Below are 8,601 nucleotides of genomic sequence, written 5' to 3' on the forward strand. Positions count from 1 at the left end.
TATAGCCCATTTTAATTATTACCTTGAGAACAAACACATTTTCTTCAAGTGAGATGAAATTCATCTCTTTATAATGGATGTACAGGAAGTAGATAATTAGGACAGGAGATGTAATATTGCTCAATGCTTTTCATTATAGGTTTTTAGCAAAAGCTGCAGTGCACATGACAACAAATGCCAATTCGCTGGCAGAAGAAATGTTAACAATCTAACAAACAATGTGGGAAACATTTACAACAGGACTGGTCTGACAATCTGAAATTTGGAAAAGCTCCGCTATAGTTTTTGTATTTCCTGTTTTTGTGGGCGGGAGCGACGGTGGATGGGGATGCCAGGGGTTGCAATAAAAACTGCATTTCATATTTGACTGAAAGCAGAACAAATGTGTTGCAGTTTTGATTTTATTCTCCTTGGAGTGTTCCAACCATCTTGCATTTCAGGTCACTTTTTCCTTTCTTAGTACTCTGCAGTTTGTAGACGACGTCACACCAGAGGTCTTTCTTGTCTGTTCTCTTCAGCACCTCTGTAATTTTGAACACCTCGTAGGGGGGAATCAGCACCTCCTTCTCATGAGCCATCTGAGAGTACCCCACCAGTGGGGCACCAAAGTAGGGGATGATCTCAAAAAGCAGCGAGTTCCAAAGTGTTCACCAGCGATTTTCTTGTCTAAAGAGCTCGAGGTGAACTGTCCGAATCGCATTTCAGTATTTCGGACTCCGTGGAAAGACACGTTGGTTCCTCGGAAGGTTTGGAAACGCTTGTTTTTCTTGTTCAGGATTCGTAAGGCATTGGTCAGAAGGAAGTGCAGGGAGTGGTACTTGAATGTTGTGTTGTAGCTCTTCTTTTGGGTACGAGTGGCCTCGTTGAATGACTTGTACATTTGGGAGTATTCAGTCACATACACCTGGATTGCCAGGGAATAGATTTTATTCAGTGCTCTGTTCGGTTTTGGTTTGTAACGGGCCTCAGCATCGGTCCAAGCCTGGTTGAAATCTTTGTTATTTAGTCTCTCTTTTCGCAGGTAATAGTCATGCACCTTCCTGAACATCTTCTCCTCACAGCCCTTGTAGGAGTCATCAACAGAGTCTGGAGCCATGTTTAAAGGGATGTTGCATTTTAGACCATGCAGAGGGAGACTGACCTGTAGTGAATTGAAGAGAGAAAAATAGACAAACAGGTATGAAACAAGAAAATGCAAATACAATTATGATGAGAGACAAAATGTAAGGCTGGCCATCAGTCATAATGTCTTCACACACTTAACTTTATCCATTCTAAACATTTGCCTGTTATTTTGATCATTTAATCACTCTCTCTCTCTCTCTCTCTCTCGCTCTCGCTCTCGCTCTCGCTCTCGCTCTCTCTCTCTCTCTCTCTCTCTCTCTCTCTCTCTCTCTCTCTCTCTCTCTCTCTCTCTCTCTCTCTCTCTCTCTCTCTCTCTCTCTCGCTCTCGCTCTCGCTCTCGCTCTCGCTCGCTCTCTCTCTCTCTCTCTCAGTGCATGCTGGGTGTTTTTGGAGTTTGAGTGTTTGGTGTGGAGGGCTCTATCCTAACTAACTTTCTTGATTATTTTCTTACATGTTCTTTTCTATGGTGGAGGGTTAATGCAATATTTGTTTTAGCGGTATCCAAAGTTTTTTTTTCAAAGTTAGGGTGGAAGAGGACAGAGTAACTTTCCTGGGGTTTGGAAGGTGTGGTGTGCGCGATGGCTTCTCAGCCTAGCGTGGATTCAGGTGTGTTCCTGAGAACGGAGTTAAGGTGGAGGAGGTTCTGCTCGCGGTCGGTGAACAGGTAGGAGCTGAGTTTATACATTCTGCTTCTAGAATGAACAAAGCTGTGGTTGTGTTCATGAAAGGGCTAATTTGGTTGGTAGGCTAATTGCTAGCGGAATATTTGTAAGGGATGTGTTGGTGTCAATTTCACCTCTCTCTACCCCTTCAACAAGAGTTGTAGTGGCAAATTTGCCTCCGTTTATTACGGATGATCACATTAGGAAAGAGCTGAGTCGTTTTGGTAAGTTTGCTAGAGGTTTCCGTGTACTGTCAGCAGGATTTCAGGCAGATGCCGTTAAGCACGTTGTTTCGTTCCGGAGGCAAGTGTTTATGTTTCTGAACAACAACGAGCAACAGCTAAATGTGCACTTTAAAGTGAGACATGGGGAGGGGCTCTATGCAGGTTTTTTCAGCACAGATAGTCTACGGTGTTTTGAATGTGGGGATTTGGGGCACAAGAGTTTTGCGTGCCCACACAAAGGCCATAGACAAGGTGAGGGTACAAGCGCCAGTGGGGGAAATCGAGGTCAAAGTGCAGGGGGTAAGGAGATGCAGACAGCAGAGGCTGGGCCTAGTCAGGCTAGAGATGGTGGTGTAGATGAGGCTGGGCCTAGTCAGGCTAGAGATGGTGGGGTAGTGGAGGCTGGGTCTAGTCAGGCTAGAGATGGTGGGGAAGCAGAGGCCGGGTCTAGTCAGGCTAGAGATGGTGGGGTAGCTGAGGCTGGGCCTAGTTATGCTATGGAGGGTGGTGTAAAGGGTGCTGGGTCTAGGCAGGATATGGATGGTGGTATAGCAGAGGCTGAGTCTAGTCAGGCTATGGATGGTGGGGTAGCTGAGGCTGGCCCTAGTCATGCTATGGAGGGTGGTGTAGATGATGCTGGGCCTAGTAATGCTATGGAGGGTGGTGTAGATGATACTGGGTCTAGTCAGGTTATTCTAGTGGATGAGGAGAGTATAGTGGGGAAGTGTAAGAGATTAGGGGGGGAGGAGGAGGGTGTCAAGCGGAAAAGGAAAAAGGGTGTGGGCAAAGGCACCCTGGAAATGTTGCCTGTTGCTGTGGGTGAGGCCCTAACCAGAGAGAAAGAGCAGGTGGTCAGGGTGGGAGATAGAGATGAGGATGAAAGTGAGTCTGAGGAAGAGGATGAGGAGTTATTTTTTTCAGACTCCTCTTCAATTGGCCCGGAGCTGACAGCCAGTCAACCAGAGGGGTCTAAGTACACGTTGAGAGAACTGACAAGGTTCCTGAATGAGACTAAGGGGAAAAAAGTTAATCTTGAGGCTTTTTTTCCTGATCCTAAAAAGTTTGTAAGATCAGTACAACATGCTATGAGAAATGAGGGGCATGGTGTCCTCTCACCCAGGAAACGGTTTAGGTTGAGGAAGTGGGTCACAACAGTGCGTAAAGGTTTACCTTCAGACACTGTTTAAATGTTTCATTTCTTTCTGACACTGGGGCTTTTTGAGCTTTGCTATTGGTCTATTTCTCTGCTGGCTTTTCTCCCACTTCTTATGGAGACTCTTCGGGTAGGCTCGCTCAATATAAATGGCGCCAGAGATGCGGGAAAGAGGAGTGTGTTGGGTGAATATGTAAAACAAAAAAAAGTACAGGTGTTGTTTCTGCAGGAGACGCATAGTGATGTGGTGAATGAAGTTGATTGGGGGCTCTGGTGGAAAGGGGCAAGTGTGTTGAGCCATGGGACAAATCTTAGTGCAGGGGTGGCAGTCCTTTTTGCACCGGGTCTGTCTGTAAAAATTTGCTCCTCAAAGGAGGTGTGTAAGGGCAGGTTGCTTGTTGTTAAAGCAGAAATTAACAGCATGGGTTTTGTTTTTATAAATGTGTATGCGCCTAACACAGGGAGAGAAAGAGGGGTTCTATTTGGGAGTCTTAGACAGGAACTCTCACAAGTAGCGCCTGAGAAGACGCTGGTGATCGGAGGTGACTGGAACTGTACAATGGATTTTACAACAGATAGAAATGGGGAAGAGCCTCATTCAGTGTCAGTGGGGGTGTTAAGGGACATCATTAATCAGTTTGACCTAGTGGATGTTTGGAGAACTAAACATCCCAACACAAGACAGTATACATGGGTGAAGGTTTTTGGGGCTAGGGTGAGTGCAGCCCGACTTGATAGGTTTTACATGTCCAGGAATCAGAGCAATAGGCTGCTGGGCGCTACCATTCTCCCGGTGGGGTTTTCGGATCATCACATAACCATGGCTCGGCTGTCTATTTCACCAGGGCCCCGGCAGGCATCTTATTGGAAGTTCAATGTAAAGCTCTTACAAGATGCCACTTTTTGCTCAGGTTTCCAGACTTTTGGGGAAAGGTGGGGGCAGCGAAGAGAGGAGTATGAGTCTCTGGGTCAATGGTGGGATGTGGGGAAAGTGCAAATTCGGCTTTTCTGTCAACAGTACACAGCTCTCTCATCCTCAGAGGCTAGGAGAGTATTGGGGGAACTAGAGCGGTGTATTAGTGAGATGGAGGTAGAGATGGTGGGGCAAGGCAATGTAGGCCTCCAGGCTAATTTAGCCGAATTACGTAGGGACCTGGGCAGTTTTTTCCAGGTTAAAGCAAAGGGAGCACTTGTAAGAGCTAGGTTCTCCATGCTCAAGGAGATGGATGCTCCCAGCTCCTTCTTCTTTGTTTTGGAAAGACAGAGCAGTGAAGCCAAGGGTATGCATTGTTTACGGCTCTCTGATGGGCGGGTGACCTCTGTGGTGGGGGAGATGCGGGAGCGGACTGTGGAGTTTTATACTGAATTGTATAGGGCAGAAATGTGTGATCCTATGTGTGCTCAGGTCTTGTTCGCAGGACTCCCTAAGCTCTCTCGGGCACAGAGGGATGAAATGGACATTCCTCTGTTGTCACATGAACTGGCAGAGGCCGTAACCCAGATGTCCCCCGGTCGTGCACCGGGGGTCGATGGACTTCCAGTGGAGTTTTACAAAAAATTCTGGGGAATAATTGGACAGGACTTCTTTTGCGTCTTGCGTGAGTGCATCGGGGTAGGAGAGTTGCCGATGAGCTGCCATCGGGCGGCTCTGACTCTCCTGCCCAAAAAAGGGGACTTGTGTGAACTTAAGAACTGGAGGCCTGTGGCATTACTCTGTGCGGACTACAAGATTTTTGCCAAGGTCCTTTCTAACAGACTGAAGTCCCATCTGGACTCTATAATACACAAGGACCAGACATATTGTGTACCGGGACGCTCAATCACGGACAACTTGTTCTTGATTAGGGACATGTTGGACTTGTCGAGAGGTTCTAATGTGAACTTTGGACTGGTCTCTTTAGATCAAGAGAAGGCTTTTGATAGAGTGGATCATGAGTATCTGTTTAATGTGATGTCTGTGTTTGGGTTTGGGAAGAGTTTTGTGACCTGTGTGAAGCTGTTGTATGCTGGGGCGTCATGTATGGTTAAGGTGGGAGGGGGGCTCAGTAGGCCAGTCTGGGTGAGACGGGGCATTAGACGAGGATGCCCTCTATCTGGGCAGCTATACACACTAGCCATTGAGCCTTTTTTAGGACTGCTACGCAGGAGATTGCAGGGAGTGTGCTGGACAGGCATGGGTGTGGTGACAGGAATAGCAGTCTCAGCATATGCAGATGATGTTTCTGTGATGGTCAGGGATGGGCAAGATATGCAGGAACTAGAGACCAGTCTGAAGGTGTACGAGGGAGCTTCATCAGCTAAGGTAAACTGGGGAAAGAGCAAAGCTCTGTTATGTGGGGCATGGGGGGATAGGGCTCCTCCTCTGCTTCCAGGGGGTTTGCAGTGGGGTTGTGAAGGGCTTAAAGTGTTGGGGGTGTACCTGGGCTCGGAGAGGTGGGTCAGGAAGAACTGGGAGGGGCTGTCACAGGCAGTGGTGTCAAGACTGGCCAGGTGGAGGTGGCTCCTATCCCAAGTGTCATATAGAGGGAGGGTGCTGATAATTAACAACCTGGTGGCATCTTCCTTGTGGCATAAACTGGCTGTCCTCAACCCCCCCGCCGGTCTGCTTGCAGACCTTCAACGCAAGCTGGTGGACTTCTTTTGGTCGGGACATCACTGGCTGAAGGCAGCAGTGTTGTACATGACCGTCCACGAAGGAGGACAGGGCCTGGTGGAACTGGAGAGCAGGATGGCTGCTTTCCGGCTAAAGGCGGTGCAGAGACTGTTGTACCATACTGATGTCGGCTGGAGGGAACCAGCATGCGCGCTGCTGAGGAGAGCTGGCGGATTAGGGTTGGACCGGCAGCTGTTCCTCATGAAGCTGGAGAGGCTGAGTACAGCAGGTCTCTCAGAGTTTTACTCTGCGGTGCTGAGGACCTGGCAGCTATTAAGGCCCACACGAGAAGGGGGTGTGGAGCCTGGGCAGTGGGTGTGGGAGGAGCCTATTTTCCACAACCCAGCCATCCCTTTGAGATCGGTTCAGTCTGCCACCCTGCAGAGGCAACTGATGGCAGGGGGTGTACAAAGGCTAGGTGACCTGAGAATGCTGGGAGAGGAGGGGTGGAAAACCCCGGAGGTCTTGGCTCAACAAACAGGAATAACGTCTCTTAGGCTGCTGGAGAGATTCCTGGAGGAGGTCCAGGAGACACTGTCTGAACAGGTAAGGGGGGTGTTTGAGAGGCCAAAGGGAGAGGGGCCACCAACGTTTCCGCCACTGCAGGTGACGGCAGAGACTGGGGACTGGCAAGGGGGTCTGGAGGACTTGTTAGATTTTAACACTCCGAGCCTGGGGGAGTTTGAGGGGGTGGGAGGTAAAGCCCTCTACAACCTCTGCATTAAGGTTAGGAACATTAGAAGCCTAACAGGAGTGAAGGCACATCAGTGGCAGGGGGTATGTGGGGTGGAGAGTATGGTGGGTTTTAGATGGAGGGCGCTCTACAAACCCCCAGTACCAAAGAGGTCAGGGGACCTCCAGTGGAGGGTTCTTCATGGAGCCCTGGCCACTAACAGCTGGTTGGCACGGGTTGATCCGGGAATTGGGCAGGGGTGTCCTTTCTGTCAAATGAAAGAAACTGTGATTCATGTGTTTTCTGTGTGCACCAGGTTAATGCCATTAATGTCTCTGTTGGAATGTCTGTGTGAGAGGTTGGGGGTGGTTTTTGCTGTTGGGATGTTTATAATGGGATACAGGTATTCGAGTAAGGAGAAAGCAAAATGTGTGTTGTTGAATTTTCTGTTTGCTCAGGCAAAGTTAGCTATTTGGCTAACAAGGAGAAACAGGGTCAAAGGTGGGGGGATAACAGACCCTTTACTACTGTTTAATGGGATGGTCTCTGCGCGCCTTAGGGTTGAGTTTGAGTTCTATAAAATGATAAAATGTGTGGAGATGTTTGAGGAGATATGGTGTGTTGGGGGGGCTGTCTGTACAGCTGGGGAAGATGGTTTGGATATACGGTTGTAGGAGAGGGTATTGTTTTTGTGTATGGTGATTTGTATCATGTGGTAGATGGAAAGGTGAGTATGGTACATGTATGCACTACAGGCTATATTTTGTTTTTTTATTTTAGGGGGGGGGGTGGCGAGTTTGAAATGAAATGAGAATGTTTCAATAAAGAAAGACCAAAAGTCAAAGTATCTCTCTCTCTCTCTCTCTCTCTCTCTCTCTCTCTCTCGCTCTCGCTCTCGCTCTCGCTCTCGCGCTCTCTCTCGCGCTCTCTCTCTCTCGCTCGCTCGCTCGCTCGCTCGCTCTCTCGTTCGTTCATATTCAAATGCACTCAAAATAGTGTTGTATCTTACCATCTTGGAGTCCACACCCAGAGTCCAAGCATAGAAGACACACAGCACAGCAAAGGTTAGGATGTTGTCTATCCTCATGACTTCAACAGGTCCTGTAGTAAAACAACATGTAGAGGAGACCATACCAATCAGCATAACAATACCCAACATGATACAACATAGCTTTGATATGATCAACTATTTAAAAATTGATAGGAGTTACTGCAATGCCACCATTTAATGAAGCCGCATCTTACAGAGATTACAATGAGGTTTACGGTATTTTTTGCACTTTGTACAACGATTTAGCACTACAAAAATGTCACCCTGTATCTTATATCCACTGTTGTTGTAACATCTTATCAGAATATAATGATATGATAGTTGGACTTACCAGACTGGAGCACGATAGAGGTTGTTTTGTATTGTTCCGCTTCAGGACGTGTTTTTGTGCACTACCTGCTAAGATCTACTTATACCTGATCAGAGATCTGACTTGACAAGCAGACATGACCACACTGAAGCAGCAAGATAATACGTGCACAAAGTCATGCAGATCTTCATGTCTGCACACGTACACATGTATGAGGATGTACCCAGCTCTACCTTGGTTCACCACAGGGCCATTTTACACTAAAAGTGACGCTTCTGAGAAAGGGTTAACGTTCCCCCTTTCTGTCTTTCTGACGCTCCCCTCGACACCAAGTCTACCACTACACCGTGTGGTCAGTTGTCATGGTCACAGTCTCTCAGGTTGTGTGACTGGTAATGACATCACTGAATGAGTTCCAGACATTTGTCAGTAACACGTAGGAGTTGGCAAGACAGCACAATTCTTATTTTCTGATATTTTCCCTCTCAGAACCCACACTACAGTTTGAGACCCTCTTGATGGTGTGACACAGTCATCATCAGAGTTTAATGTAAACCACAACCACAACACAAACAACCTGACAAAGATACATTCAGTTTCCCAGATGTAACTATGTAGATGTTATCATTACTGTATAAGATATTCATGATCATTTCCATCTCTTAGAGATATTGTGTTTTATAGTGGTGTCAAAACAACAGTTAGTGTCAAAGTAACCTGTGGATAGAATGTAGATGTTATGACAGTTAA

At 47.4% G+C, this 8,601-nt stretch overlaps 1 pseudogene; it reads right to left on the minus strand.

Annotated features, from left to right (window-relative positions):
- Positions 1 to 401: 401 nt before the first annotated feature.
- On the minus strand, positions 402 to 7,577 carry LOC120034693 (annotated as a pseudogene).
- Between the last annotated feature and the right edge of the window lie 1,024 nt (positions 7,578 to 8,601).

Source organism: Salvelinus namaycush, chromosome 42, assembly GCF_016432855.1.
Source record: "Salvelinus namaycush isolate Seneca chromosome 42, SaNama_1.0, whole genome shotgun sequence".
NCBI classification, from domain to species: domain Eukaryota; kingdom Metazoa; phylum Chordata; class Actinopteri; order Salmoniformes; family Salmonidae; genus Salvelinus; species Salvelinus namaycush.